The sequence below is a fragment of the Rhea americana genome, unplaced genomic scaffold (assembly GCF_003343005.1).
Source record: "Rhea americana isolate MKP2758 unplaced genomic scaffold, rheAme1 scaffold_109, whole genome shotgun sequence".
NCBI classification, from domain to species: domain Eukaryota; kingdom Metazoa; phylum Chordata; class Aves; order Rheiformes; family Rheidae; genus Rhea; species Rhea americana.
In genome coordinates, this window is record NW_028185139.1 from 2881339 (window position 1) to 2897331 (window position 15993).

General features: G+C 39.9%; 1 long non-coding RNA gene across 1 annotated transcript in view; it reads right to left on the reverse strand.

Moving 5' to 3' along the window:
- The window catches only part of LOC146601173 (uncharacterized), a 292354-nt gene that overhangs the window by 253461 nt on the left and 22900 nt on the right, over nucleotides 1-15993 (reverse strand). The gene's annotated exons all lie outside the window — the stretch shown is intronic.

The following is a 15993-nucleotide window of genomic DNA, read 5'->3' on the forward strand; positions in this document are numbered from 1 at the left end:
AAACTTTCAAATTTCATTTCTTTCAAATTCATCACGCATCTTTCTCATTAGAATTTAGAAATATAATTCTGTCTCACAAATAGCTCTTCAGGAATAGCTAGTATTTAACCTTCAACATCCATTAGCTGGTAATGTCAAAAATTACCTGGGATTGTGTCTGTTTCCAGGTGAACAATTTAGGAACAGCTCAGCTGTTCAATTGCATTTGACCCAATCTGCTTGGCCTCGTATTCTGCCTCTGACAGTGGTCAGCACCAGATCTTTTTTGAAGAAGTGGTAAGGTCTCAGGTGCTGGAACATGTAGTAATTTAATTCTCATAGAGGTCACATCCTGGTCTTGATAGTCAAATATTGTCTTCAGTCCAGAAGAATTATGTTCAGTATTTCCTCTCAAGTGATGCCATCATCAGTTCTAATTCTGGATGAGCTTTCTATTGGTATAAATACACAATTCACATTTTAAGCTGGAAATTCCAACTGTGGAATACTAAAACTAAACATATATATATTGGTTGGATTTCTGTTCAAACCTTTCGGTTTAACATTTGCAATTGATAAATATTTCCCCTGGTGAACCTTGGCCATCAAATATTGTCAGAAATAAAACAGAAATGGATTGTGGATAGCATTCAATTGGAAACAAGAACCAGCTTTGCACATGCAAACTAGCTTTTATAGATTTTTTTTTTTTTTTTTAGTGATTAAGAACATCATGTTTTTATATCATTTAGTTGGCTTTGTGAGTGATATGTGTTTCACTGTTTGACACCTCATGGCAGATCAGACTACCATATTTTGACAAGATGGTCAAAATCTGAGAATCTAGACTTTGTAAAATCAGATTTTATTCCAGTCACCATTTTATTAAATCATGAATTTTCATGACTCTTCAACTTTTCACCAATTTATTGCTGCACACACCATCTGAAAGACTTTTGCTTGATTTATGAATGTGGTTCAGTCTTAAGTGCTGTGATACTGATTGTTTTTTTAACGTGTCTTTTTTTCTGTTATGTGTTAAACAAGCCTCTTCTAATATAATATTACAGTCATAAAGATTAATAATGTAAGATGATAAAACAATTAGTAGCATAAAAGCACTGGCTATACAATTTGTATAGCATAATAAAACTTCAGCAKTTGAAGTAGAAAATTACTGTGCAAAATCTAAATTCTCCTTGAAATTCGATTATAGAAATCACAGTAGTTTATTGCCCAAAAGAAGTGAAGTGGAGGAGCAAGTGTGTTTTTGTAACAGATCTAAGAAAATTCTGACACTTCCAATTCTCTTAATTAAAACTGCTCTCATGACTCATGTATGTCACTTTAAAATGGAGAAATCTATCAGGCTAGGCTGTGGGTGTGCTCTGATACCACGATTTACTCTCGATTGCTGGCTAGACTTATCAGTTAAAAAAAATTTAAAACACATGTTTTTCTTTTTTTTTATCCACAGACTAACAGGCAAAAGCTAAATGGATTTAACCCCTACAGTTTGAGAGTTGTGAGGGATTTAGCCACACAGCTCTCATTAAAGTCAACAGAAGTTCAAGCCAGTGGGTGTGGTATGGCAACTTTCCACGCAACTCTCATAAAGCTTGAAGGCTTTGCAGGTCTGTAAGGGTAAGACAGTGGGTAAAAATACCTTATCTAGTGGGAGTCAATGCAATTATGCCGACTTTAGTGGAGAATCTGACCTGATACCTTGGATAGGTATGACCTAGCAGGTAGATACATCTGYGGGCCAGTATCCAGAGTGATTTCCACCTATAAGTAAAGAGCAAGCAGAGCTTATACCACTTTGAGGTAACCTACTTCTTACAGYTATTCTCAAAAACACACTGTGCCAGCTAAAACTTGTGGGTGGTCTTTAAGGGTAGTCTCACGTGGAGCTCATTGCTGTAATGAATCTGCTGGTCACAAAGGCACAATACAACTGTAAACCAGGCAATCAATGCCACCCCTTGACTGCAGGAGCAATCAAAGATTCAGATGAACTTCCTAACTGGGAAGCTCATTAACATAACGCAAGCAAAACACATCAATTGCACGGAACCATTTAGTTCATCAGGTTGGCTGTAACAGTGTATTATTATGTTTATGGTCCATAAAAGATCTGCTGCTTCTTTACATTTGAATGTAACTTGTGGTGTTGATGTTGCTCTTCAAAAGCCATGGATGAAATCTATGGCTATGGAAGTATATGGAAATGTTGCCATGAAAATTTCACCTCAMATGTGTTTCTGGAGATGTACATCTTCCTAAAACAAGCTTTCCTAGAGGGCAAAGAGATTYCGAACTTTTAAAAAGGCTTGCAGCAATGTTTCAACTTGTCCCAAGCTCTGTTGCCTTTCGCATATTTTTTGCATTTGGAGAGAGCTTGGGCAAGATTTCCAGGAACTGATACGCAGAAACAAGCTCTGGCTCCTGCATTTCAGCATCTCCAAACAGCTCATGCTGGGTTATCTGAGCGCAGTTTTGGGCTCTGCCTCAAATCCGCTCTGTGACCCGGGGTAAAGTTGCTTATTCTCTCTGCCTCGGTTTTCTACTCTTAAAGCACAGATGATAAAGCCTCCTTTCTTCTGTGTTGTGTCCTGTCTCCAGAGACTGTCAACTTCAAGAGAAGGTCTCTACGACAAGGCAGTGTTTGTTCTTTGCCTGCAACACAGGGCTGAGATCCCACTGAAGGCTCTAGGCCTACTGGGCTCTAGGCCAAGATCGGGATAATCTTGGCTTTTGGTTCAAACAAAGGTTCCCTCTGCTCGCAGGCCATCACATTCAGTTATTTTGCCCTGTGGTGAAGTTAATGCTCCATCTGCGATGTCATGGTAGTTTCCATGACAACAGGTTTACGACTTCAATGTAAAGTCAAATGGAAGGAGAAGCTCAGGGACGTGAAGGAAAGCTCTTACTCAAATCAGAAACATCTGACAGAATAACAGAGAATAGAAATGGCCAAGAAGGTACATTTCTTTTATTGTTACACATGTTTGTGGTTTCTTCTTAAGATTTCAACAATGTGTACTTCTTCTGTCACACTTTTTAATAGATACTCTTCCACTTACATTTCTTTAGTTAAAGCTGTTTTCTTTCTTCTTTTAAATACAAAGTAAATTTGATACCATTTGTTTAACTAGTTAATGAATGCCTTTGCCTTTTTTCAATTAGGTTTAATTTAATAGGAGTAAATTTGGACTTCAGTATATTCTTCCTTCTGATGCCAAATAGGAATGATGCTATTCCTGAACAAACAGAGGAGCTGTTAAAACTGCAGCTTTCCATAGTTAGCAGAAAAGTCTTTCAAAAAAGAAAATTAAAAAATCCCACATCAAAGTCTTTTGAAATATGTTAAAAAAAAAAAGATGCAAGAAGGCAAAGTTGTTATGAAATAGAAGTAAGTATTGGGCAGGGTAATGCAAAGACTCCAAAGGTTTTCCTTCTGAGTTTGTTTGTTTGTTTGTTTTTCCCTTGAGCASGAACCTCCTTAAACATAGATGTATTTCCAGGGAGTAAGGTGCCACCAAGATATAGACTGCAAAGTGCGACAGGTAGGGCTCAGTGTTTTTCCAGCGTTGAGATGTTTCTCCAGCAGCCTTCAAAGGAGCTATCCCTTCTGCAGTCCCAACAAGCAGTGCCCAAGAGTATTTAAAGGTGAAGAGGATGCATAAAGAGGAGCTGTGAAGTTCACTGCCCATCCTTGTTATCAAGTCTAAACACATAAAGTAGTCAACTCAAAGACCCTGTGAGTAACATTAAAAATCAGGATGGATGGCAATGCTTATTTAACATGTTGCCGTTTGATCTACTGAAAGCACTTCATAATGGACGTCAATAATAAAGCAATTAAAGTCTCAGCTGAAAAGTTTTTGAGTGGTTACTGTGCAACCAAAATTGACTAGGTGTAGTATGTTATGTCTTCACCATGCTGGTTGGTTCATAAATAGTAGATTGAATTAGTTAATTAAGATAAATAGTTAATTAAGGCTTGAATTTTCAAAGAAGCCACATTAGGTAACCAAATTCAATGAAACTGGGTACTTAACTCCCTTAGACTCCTTTGAAAAGCCCAGCTATTAATGCTCACCTCTTTAGTTGCAATTATTTATACTCACAGAATTATGGGTGCAGCTGTTTATAAATGCAGAAGCATGACTACAAAAACAGACATGGAATGAGAACAGAGATTTCTCCATGCATAGCATAGTACATAAATTTATATTAGCAGTGGTCATACATTTAAACTATCCTTAAAGGAAAAATACCAGTAGAGTTAGTAATATCTCTGAAGCTGGTAATAGCTTCTGAAGCGTACCTAATTAAAATCAATTAGATATACATACTCACATATACATATGTGCAAATTTTTATATATATATATATATATATATATATACACACATATACATATGCATATATAGAAGTATATGCATATAAGTAAAGATCCAGGATGTGAACATGGGTGCAGGCAGTTGTTTCATATGCATTTTTCTTTGCAAAATAGTAAATTGTATTAGTATTTGCTACTGAGACAAGGGACAGTAAAGCTGCCATGGTGATGTTCATGACCTTATCAAAGCATAACAAGAAATGACTTTCTTAATAGTTACATGGAGAGAATATGGAGGTAGCTTTTATTTAAGTAATAGAGGAAGCACTGTAGCAAAAATCTTGTCTAAAACAGTAGCCACCCAATGGTTTAAGACGGGAAAGTAACAACCTACTAATAYATTAAGAACAAAACTCCAATCAACAAAACTCGACACCATGTCTTTGTACTTGACTGCAGGTCTGTTTGATAAAGGATCCTGGTGTAATAACAAAAATATGGCCCAGATATCAAATTCATCCTTGGTGCTATCTCCCACTAAATCCAACGGAGTTAGCTAGGGCACTCTGACATGAACAGTTAAATCTTGTCCCCGCTGAAGTAAATGACAGAAGTGCTAGCTCTATGGTTGCCTTCACTGAATTCAGCACAGACCTTTCATTATTGTAATTGCAGCCTCCCTGAAAATCCATTATCTTTATAATTACTGCGAAAGATAAAATGTCCAGTTTGCCTAAATGAGAAAAATATTAGCTTCTGATCCAGCAAAACACTTACGCACATGAATAACCTTAGGCCTACAAATAGTGGTTGGGACAAATCATGTGCTAAAAGAAACATATGTGCTCAGGCCCATTGTCATGAAGTGAATCATGAAGAGGAGGATACATCCTAACGCCAAAGAGTGGGAATAAAGAGGATTCAGCCAAAGCCTATTCATTAGCGGGCAACATTTTTTTCTATTAAAAAGTGCCAGCACTTTAATTCCATGTGTTCACAGTAAGAGTGCTGGCCCATAAACAAATCCAAAATATACAGAAGATCAATTTCTTCTAATAAGGAGGGTCAGTGACTTTCCATAAGAGTGAGTCACTGAGTTCTCCAAACCCTTAAGGTGTAGTAGAGCAAATGAAAATGAGGTTAGCTGAGGAATGCAAACAGATATATGGCACATATAGGGCTTTAGCTTCACTCCAACATCCATATGTGGCCATAAAATATAGCTTCTTGAATGTAAAATGTATAGATTTCCCTCTGCAACAAAGGCATAAAATATCTCACTCCCAAACAAGTATTTGAGCATAGGAACATGATCTTTCACTTCATCTAGGACTACCCACCCAGTAAACCAAGCTGTATTCTTTCTGGGTGGCTCAGAGAATAGCATATTACAGTGGAAACACCCATTTATTTCATTTACTGCCATTTATAATATTTTCCACTATTTGTAGATAATGAATTCATCTACTTTTTGCCAAGATTATGCAGCCTGTTTTATAGCCAAAATTATCCAGAATCCTTCTAAAAATGTGTTACCCTTCATTTTCCATGATTGCTTAGTGGTTCTTTTGGAGCAGGACCAAAATCAACCATATTAACAATGCACAGCAATAACTGAACTGTCATGCTCATACTCTCAGCAGCAGGAAGAGTGCCATCAAGCTAGTCCCTGAACAACGCACAATTCAAGAGCATAACTGCTAAGGTTAATTAAAGCCATTAAAGAAATGAGGTATTATTAGTGGAGTTCTTTCTTCTACATGTTCTACAATGGTTTTCTTGTAGAGGTAGATACATTTCAGATTATCTGAGATTTTCTTGACACCAGTGACTCTTCAGTCCATTCAGATAAACTATATAGGTAAAACATAACACAACAGAGACCTACAATATGTAAAATGCCTGAACAGACCTAACCCCTGACCTTGTAAAGACTGACAAACATCTTTAACATTGCACACCACAAGTAGCTCTATGAGATTCACAGGCCTATAGACTCTGCACCATATTGGTACTTTGCAACTAAGCTCACGCGCAGGGCACTGCATAGCTGCACCAAGTCACAAGCAAGGCAAACAGAAAACTGTGGAAAATAGGGATAAGTCTCTCCTTATTTCTGGGATGATTAGTGTTGATTTCTTAGTAGACAACTTCCCTCTCCCCTCGCTGGCTTGGCCATGCTGGCATGCCATAGAGGGTGGAGCTGTAGGACCATTCACTCCCTGCTCTGCACAAGAGAAAGAAGAAAAGGAGGCCAGTCACATCTGCACAGGGTCTGGCAGGATGAAAATCCCATGCAGGGGAGAGAGAGGGCTCCTTGCCATCACCAGGCTCACAGCTGAGCCCAGCATGTAAAATGAAGCACATGCAAATCTTTGCAGGAATTCCTTAGTGCTTGGCCTGAGTCAAGTTTGATCCTGGAGGCAAGGAAATCAAGCTCAGGACTCTAAATGAAAGGAGAAATTCCTGCCCAGAGGTTCCAGTGGACGATGTTAGCAGTGGTAACAGAAGTACACAGCTATAATTATAAACAAAGGCTAAACAAAACAAATCCACTTTCACTTTTTACAATTTTACACAGAAAGAAAACGAGTGCAATAAATATGCTAACAGCCAAGCCTTTGTTTCTTTACATTATCACTATTTTCTTTGGCAACACTGGGGATCTCTTAGCAGGAGCTAAGAGGAAGGAGAAACTCTGGCTCAGTAACAGAGGCCCTGTAGCAGCCAAAATTTGTTCTTCACCCAAATCACCATTGATCTGCAAAGCTGAAGCTGAGCAGCTGGTACCGAACAAGTTAATCAGCTACCATGTGTGACTTGAGAACCCAGAGAGGCAGGGAAGCCACACAACAGGTTGAGTTATGGCCACTGGAACAAGAACAGGTTGTCATGATATAACCAAAGATTTCTTAGCACTGACAACTGACAGCAGTGCAATAAATATTAATACTCCAAACTCCTACTTGGATTCCTATAAATACTCCAGGCTTTGCCAAGATTTGCCTTTCCCTTTGGCCATCCCATTATTCAATTTTACCTAACTCAGCTGGTTGGGGACTTTGTAATTTCTTCTTCCCTCTACAAGCAACAACCCTGACATCAGTTTAGCTCTTCCTATACTGAAGGTTCCACTGATATCACCCAGTCTCGTCTGGCTTAAGACTTCTCCAGCCAGTCCAAAACATACAGATTTTCTCTTTCTTTGCCTGCCCTCTCAGTATCATCTCAAGGCCCCAGCATTCATCTAGTTATCTCAGTGGAGCAGGTTCTCAGCTGATTAGCTTTATTCAGATGGGTTTGTTTAATTTCTTTCCTTTTTTTCCTCTCTCTCCCTCTTCTTTTTTCTTTTTTCTTTTTTGTCAGACTCTTTGATTCCCTTTCTGGTTCTTCTCATGGTCTCCAAGTTTCAGGCACTTCTCTAAACACCCTCTAATGTTTTGACTTTTGATAGTTAAATTTAAACAAAACTTAAAAGCTTTTCCAACTATTTTTACTCATTCTCAGAGTCATTTATCAACTCCATAGAAAGTCTGGATTCCCCCTACATATATGGATCACTCTGTTCATGTGTAGCTAATGTGTAGTCTCAATTATCCCACAGGCAAAGACAAGAGTCTGATGCATCCTTCTGGGTAAAGCAACCAGAAGCCCCCGAACCTTTCCCACTCAAAACATAGTCACTTTTCAGATATCTCCTCCTAGACCCACCACAAATGTCAAAACCATTCCACTTCCAGGCCTTGGTATCTAGGATGTAACTCAAGAGTAGCTCTTAGGATACTTTAACATATTTTGGCTGTAATGGTCATCATCGTATCTGCACTGGCATAGAAGGCCAAATGTGGACAGCACTCTGGCCATGCAAAGGTACATTTCCTTTCAAAGCCCTGCTGCAAGCTGCACAAGTTGTATGCATGCTGCTCTTCTTGTACATCAAGTTCTGAAAAAAAATCTGACTTGTACTTCTTGCATTTACTGGAATCAAAGAAAGACATATGAGAAGGAAATGTGTGGCCTCTTGAAGGCACTAAACATTGCCCAGCTGCCACTAAAAAGGTGTCCTTACTTGAATTCATTTTTATTTTATTTTTTAGCAGACAACTACTCTGCACTTTTGTACAAAGCCATAGGAATTTTATTCTTGGACCAGTAGATAACCACAGCACATCTCTCCCAAGTTTCCAACCCCACAACCATTTTTCTTAATTTTGAAACTTTAAAGGAAGAATGCTTCTTTGGCTTCACAATTTTACACAACTTGCTAGAACCACGAGAGACTGTTACAATACCAAGCCACATGAAATGGAAACATTCAAACAGACCTTTGGGCTGGATCCCCTGCTTCCACCAAGCTGCACTCAGCCCATGACTGGAGAGTATCTGGCATAGCTAAAGGACAGTTTTTTTGTGATCTCAAATCCTGATGGCCAGCAGGAGTGGTTTGACCTCCCAGTGAAATTAAGAACTGCCTAAAAACTCCTCAGAGTTGCATCCTTGGAACCCCAGAGGACCTTCTGGAAGCTAGTGATAACTGCAGCCCAACATGCTGGGCTGTATTTGGGGACCCTGGAAACTACCACAGCTTGCTAACACAAATAGCTCATTCCTTACACCTTTGGCAGGAGACTCCTGAAGCTGGCGCTGTGGGTTACGCTGCCAGCAGAGCAGTGCGAGGAGACCAGAACAGTTCCAAGGAACTGTTTCCCCTAAGCGGAAATGAAAAGAGAGACTGAAGCCACTGGCAAGCCATACATAAGACATTTTGGTTAAAAGCAGTTAGACTGCACTTTGGAATGACCACTTTTTGCAGACTGTKGTGTTCACATTCTGTGTGCATCGTACTCCCCTTGCAAGCAAAGCTAGTCTTAAATACTTCACAATTCCCTGTTCCAGCTAAAGACAGTACTTTTAGTTTAGTCTTCCAAAACTGTGCTTTGCTAATACACATCACAATGGGGCTCAAAATACAGTAAAGATATTGTATTTAAATGATGTTCCGCTCCTGTAGGCTAGCTGGCTCAGTTAGTACGCTTCAGAAGGGCACAACACAGTTATTAAAACAGTATAGGAATATGTGCATGGAGAAAAGCAAAGTTAGCAGGAATCAAAAACAGAGCTTCAAGAGAGATGGACTTCCATATGACTGGCCTGTACTGGAATCTACATGGTCACTTCAGACAGTCTTCCAGCGTAGCTGCTTTTGTTAACCGCAGTGTTTAACTTCCAGTCACCCGAGATTGCCTCAGCCTGATCATTCACCAGGCTGGGCTGCTGCCTCCCTTCCAGAACAGGGCCAGCTCTTCCCTCACAGGAGTAGACAGCCACAACTCACTGGTACTAGCTAGGTGAGGAGCCCATGCTATTGCACTAGGCACTGCTAAAAAACATACTTTGCAGTGTTTCCCCCAGCAACTGCACAAACTACATGTATACTATTATCTCTCTTGCATGCAGACAGATGAAGCACACAACAATTCTGTGAGCTGCCCAGGGTTACAGGACCATCTCAAAGCAGAGTATTGCACCCAGCCCACCCAAAATCTTCTGCAGAAGGTCACTCTGCCTCCTTTTCAGAATACAGTTAAGTGCTAGCTGAGCTCATCTTACAGCACTCCTTAAAACAAAACAAAACAAAACAAAACAAAATCCCCCAACCTTGGACTTTAAAATACTTTACAACACAAATGCTACAAATACAGAGAGAAGCAAGGGCAGAAGCAGAATGAACTTATGAAAAAGAGGCAAGGGAAGAGAGATAAGATTTCAGCTGAAATGGAGAGCTGATGGAGAGAGAAAGGAAAGACTTTCCAGATGGCTGGAGCTGTACAAAGCCTCCTACATCAAAATTGGCTGTACTGGTCAAAGAGAGAGAAGGTTTGGGGTGATATCTGCGCCCTGCTAAAGTCCTAGAAAAACGTTCTTTCCAGCAGGTCAGCTATTCCTCTCATGGAACAGCACACTGCTGGTGTGCCCTCAGATGATGCTGAGAAAGTGAGAAAGACTCTACCTGGGATCTGAGGATGTACAAAGAGAATCAGAGCAACCCAGCAGGATCCCTGCAGCTCTTCTGGGAGTTGCCACATAAATTACTGATGGCTATGTAAAGGCAGTGGCAGCAAAAACCTCACAACAGCATGAACACCTGAGCAGTTACTCAGCATCCCAGGCAGGTTTTACTGCCTTGGCTGAACCTACATGGCTCTCACTTTGTTTTCATCAGTACCCCACCTCTGACTAGTCTTAAGCTACCTCAAAAGTGTCCTCTGTGGCTGCAGTCTCATCTATAAGTCATGGCATAGATATATCAAGTGATTCTGCAAAATCTACACCTGCTCACTGGCTACTTTGTCTTCCTTAGGTTGGCATGCTTGGAAATGGCCAGAAAAAAAGTTATAAGTTAATAGATTTTGAAATGGTTTCTAATAACTCCCTTTTGTCAGATTCCTCACCGGCTCTGTCAGGATGTTCATTTAATGCCTTTCATATTTCCCGTGAAAGACCATAAGCTCCCAAAGCCTGAGCATATCTGGCTCACAGAACCCACATCTCAGCATTATCAGGAAAGAGCTGATGAGAATATGATTGCCAGTGATGATCACAAGTACTTTACAAACACAGGGAAGCATGTTCTGCATTAATTGCTAATCTATTTCAGCCAATTTGGCATCATGACAAATGCAACTGGTTGTATCTAACAAGCCACAGGATCAGGAATGATTCTATTTCAGTACAGTATGCCCAGGGAGAAGAATCAACCCCTAATCCCAGGTGACTAGTTTCTTTATAAATATATTAGCAACATAATGGAGGGCTTTTTAATGGGATTATAACCACACAGGCAGACCCCAAGCAGCTGCTCTCCTAGTCAAAGGGAACATGGCTGACAATAAGATTTACGAAAGTGAATGAGGGGAAAATGGCAAACCTCTAGCATGGCACACTTAAATGACCTTACTGCTTAAAAGGAACTGGATCATGTTGCATACATGAAAAGCAAATCAAATATACTTAAAGCAATCTCTTTGGGCATGCTCATCATCACTTTCTCTTTCTCCCACTGATCCTCTGTCAAGAGTAGAGAAAATGGCCAAACCAAGGCGAACTCATCTTTTCATATACCAGGGAGAGATTTTAAAGCCAGAACGATTTCACTGATGCATTGAGTAACCAAGGGAACATTGTCAAAGATGGCAGGTCCCATATATTGCTACACAGCCTTTGTCTTCCGTTCTCCGCAGAGCTGAAATAATTGTTTACTCTGCGTACAATTTAACAGTTTAGTGCTGTAAATATATAGATGCACAAGCATGTTTTTGAGTGTACATACATATATATATATATATATATATATGCATGTATATGTACACATAGAAAGCGAGACAGAGACAACCATGAGGTTGTCACTGGGAAAGACCTAAAATGGCATAAGCAAGAGAGAAAACAAATCTCGTTCAGAAATGCGTCTGGAGACATTTTACAAGAGTATTAAAATCACAGGCCTAGAATCTGCCAACAGTAGTACCTGGATTCCCTTTCTTTCCATTAATTTAACTGAGAGGTAGAAGAATGATATTGTAACTTACTAAAAGAAAACATATTCTTTCTGAAACTGATGGAAATGGTAAAAGACAACTGTGTCTGTAAAAATGAAACATACACCGCAAACCACATTAAAAAAATATATATATACATTTTTAAAGTCATTTTTGTTTGCAGTTTGCTGGCTTGAAATTGAGAGTAAAATTTGGCTCTGTGATTTTGAAAAGAATACAGCATGGTATAATGCACATAACTCTTACGCACATAACTCTTACAAACACTGCAAGCTGATTTAGTAAGGACTATTTAGTCAGCTTAGCCTTAGCGTGACGAAACTTTTCTGAAGTCCAGATTTAATTTGCCCAGCTCTGGAATTCAGTTACAGGCGGCCCTTGGTTCAAGGTGGCAGAATGACTCACTGTAGTATTTAAGCACATATTTAACAGTAAACTTGCAGCTTACATCACTCCAAAATATGTTTATATAGAATTCGCCTAGAAATGAAGAACGCTGACTCACCTAGCCTAACTGACCTATATAGCCTGTCCAAAGTCCACTGATAATAATGAAATATCCCCAGTTATTTCAGTGGCTCGGAATCAGACCCACATGTTTTTCTTGAACACCTCTTCAACTTCCAGAGCTTGACCTCAGGAGGCCCTGGCACCATTCCAGGCAACATTGTGCTCCCTTTCAAATAACTGCATGGAGCACTGAACTTGATCTCCTCTTCACCCACACGCTACTGAGCCCACCTCGGTGGCACAAGAGGTATTCAAGATAYGTATACACATGTGCAGACATTAGCAGGGGTACTATGGTGTAAAAAAGTTTAACTGGTCTGAGTTTTCATGGTTGTGAGGGTTAGTTGTCATGGCTCAACAAATGCTTTCTCTCACACTGTCATGGATTCTGTGTGCATCACTGCATATTGTCAAAAACCTAATAGTGAGTTTCAAAACAATTTCCAGTTAAGAAGTGGATCACCCTCTAGTCAAGTAATGTTCTGGGTGTCTTCCTGCCTTTTAGGACAAGCTCCCCATCTTAAGCTTAGTTGGAAGCAAAACTTTTGCAATGTACAGGAGATGTAATTTGATCTCCTGACACATTTCCATATTACAAATGATAAGCACTGGCTGTGATGCACTAAAAATACTGCCGCTGTGGCGAGAATTAAATGTATCTCTAGCACTTGATTCAGAAGAACAGTTAATGCTGTGATTAAGTTCATGGCTAGTCAGGACAAGACATAAGCTGATGTTTAAAGAAAGCTAAGCAGGTCCGGAAGTGCCATCCTGACCTTCAAAACTGGGTCTGTCCCAAGACGGTGGAAGGATATCCTTAAAGAGCTAAAAAGCACCACAGCCTTTGCTGCCTGGTACTCAAAGGATACAATGTCCTTTTTTTGAATGGGCTTTAACATAAAATGAAGCTAACTGTACAATTTTAAACCAATATAATTTTAAAAGTCTGAACCAGAAAACTCCACTGACCATACTTCTCCTCCTARAGAAAGAATGAAAGAGTAAGTTTGCATGGAACAGATGCTAGCCACATTGAACAACACTCCACTGACAGGACACTCAGAGAGCGGTAGTTTTAGGTGCCTATGAGAATCCATAGAAAAGTGAGTAGCTAATACTGTAATTAAAAATTAAGATTTGCAGGGAGACAGGGCTTTGAGCAGCAGAGAATTTCAGCTCAGCTTACTGAAAGCTTCAGAATATTACCAGCCTTCATCTAAAATGCGTCAGCAATCGTTTCATTTTTATCAAAACATAATTAGGCTGTGGTGAATGACAGCATAAATCTTAAATAGGAAAGATACAGGATGAAAGACCACCGGGGTGGAACATAACTGTAAACCTCTCCATAAAACTACATTTGAGTTCTGATCATATACACAGGAACTCCTTTAAATGATCCAGCAAGAATCTTAACTCACTGACTTCCAAAGAAAGTGTTACCAATTAAGTGGGAGAAACTTTAACAGTCAATTTTAATTACACTAAGAGATTCAGCAATCAATTCCCAGCCCCAGCTGAAGTTTTTACTAGAGAGGACTGGAACCAATTTACATGCTTTTATGTTGCGTCTAGACTTTAATAAATGGTCTAAGCACTGAGCAATTCTATGCCAGTATTGAAATAGTTTTTGGGTATACAGAGAAATGTACCAGCCTCTCTAAAATTCTTCAAACTTTGTGTCTTGAAAAACTCCCCAAGAAATGACTGCAAAGCTTACAGAATATATTACATAAGTACGACTGTGGGGGTTGTTTACAATACACACCAAGATAGCGATGCCACAGATTGTCCTCCAGCTCATTGCTCTAAGCATGTAGAGCCAGCTCTTCCTTTTAGTGTGAAATGGAGTAGCTCTTTTGATTACAAAACGTTGTACCTATTGAAGATTATTGCAATTATATTAAACCAAAAAACAACTGAACAACATGGAACCACCCAAGACATAAAATATTTAATTGATGACCCTAAAAGGTAAACGCAGGCAATCTTTTGAACCCCTAAAGACATTATCTTTCAGTTCTGCCATCCCCTTCTTTGTACCTGCCACAGTCCTGATTAAGCTATGGGCTAGTGTGCTAAACAATCCCAGCATCCAGTCGATCCAGCCTCACTGATACAGGGAAAATGAAGCACCTGGTAGCTACACTGTTTAAACACTGAAGAGTCTGCCACAGCACATTCAGCAGTACTCTCGCTGCATGAGACTAACCACTACAGCATCACTTTGATCATTGCTGTAGGTCACAGAATCACCCTTAAACCAAAACAGTCTTGTTAAAAAATTAAGCTGAATTACCATTTAGGGAGCTCTGTTGCATTTTTTTTCTTCCCTCTCTTCCTTCTTTTTAAACATGCTTGTCAGGAGTGTGAAACTATATGCATTTATCACTACCCTGCTCAGCAAAGCTTGTTAAATTAAGAAAGCCATATTAAATTAAATAGATTGATAAACATTCATATACTTGTATTCAGAGGGCAGTGTATATAATTTTAATTTTTAAAAACTGAGACGTTGCTCTGATGATTCAGGGCCTCTTAAGATGTTTCCCACAGGATGATGTCAGACTAATAAACCAAGGAGTTCTGCATGCCAGAGGGCTGACAGACTTGGGCTTCTTGTCTTCTGAAGGCAAGACAGGGAACTACCTGCTACTGTATTTCAGGAAAAGCAGCAAACAACTTTGGAATTGCAGCATCGTCTTGGCTGCCACCAGAGATAACAAAACCCAGAAAGGGCTGCTCTTCATTTTACAGTAGCACATAGTCTTTGGCGCAGCAGAAAGCCCAGGGTGCCCCGTCTCACACCTCCCTCCTCCAGCCTGACTGCTTTGCAGAGGGCTGTCACCTGCGGGGGTGGGCCACGTGCTCACCTGCACAGCACACACAGGCAAACCGGGTCGTGCATGCTTTAGAGGCTATAGGTTTGGGAAGTACATTTTGAGGACTGTCTTTRGAGCTACTCTAGCCCTGTCACACAGAGGAAGACTCTTCTGTTACGTACAATCTAAATATACAGAGAGCAATCTGCCATTAGGCCAGGACAGTAGGGAGAAATAAGATAAAAGGTAGCAAGGAAAAAAAGGCAACAAACAAATACGGCTGCTTGTCTAAGACCAGCCAGCGGGCCAATAACAGAGCTAAGACCAGCACCTGCCAGTCCAGCTCCCACAGCGCTCAGGGGAGTGGTTTCTCTAGGGCGTCACTCTCAATTGCTGCCAGAATGAGTAAAACAGGCTCCTACTCAGGCAATAGAAATCTTGACTTAACAAAGTATCCCTCGCTCTCAAGAATTATTTTTGCTGACTGGCAATAATAGCTTGTAAAAATAAAAACCAAATGCACCACATGCTGCAGGATGCTGGAAAAGTTTTTTGCAAAGACAGAACATTATGCATCATAGTTGTCTGTGGTGGGTGATTTGATCCCCTATCTGGGGCTCACTGTAACATAGGATGCCTATCAACACAAAGAAGAACTGCTCAAAGCACTGTGTTTTTCCAAGTTGATGGATTTTTTTCCTTTTGTCTCCTTCAGAAAACATACACAACTTTGTGAAGTTACAATCATCTCCGTGGCTTAAAAGAAAGAAGAAGCAAT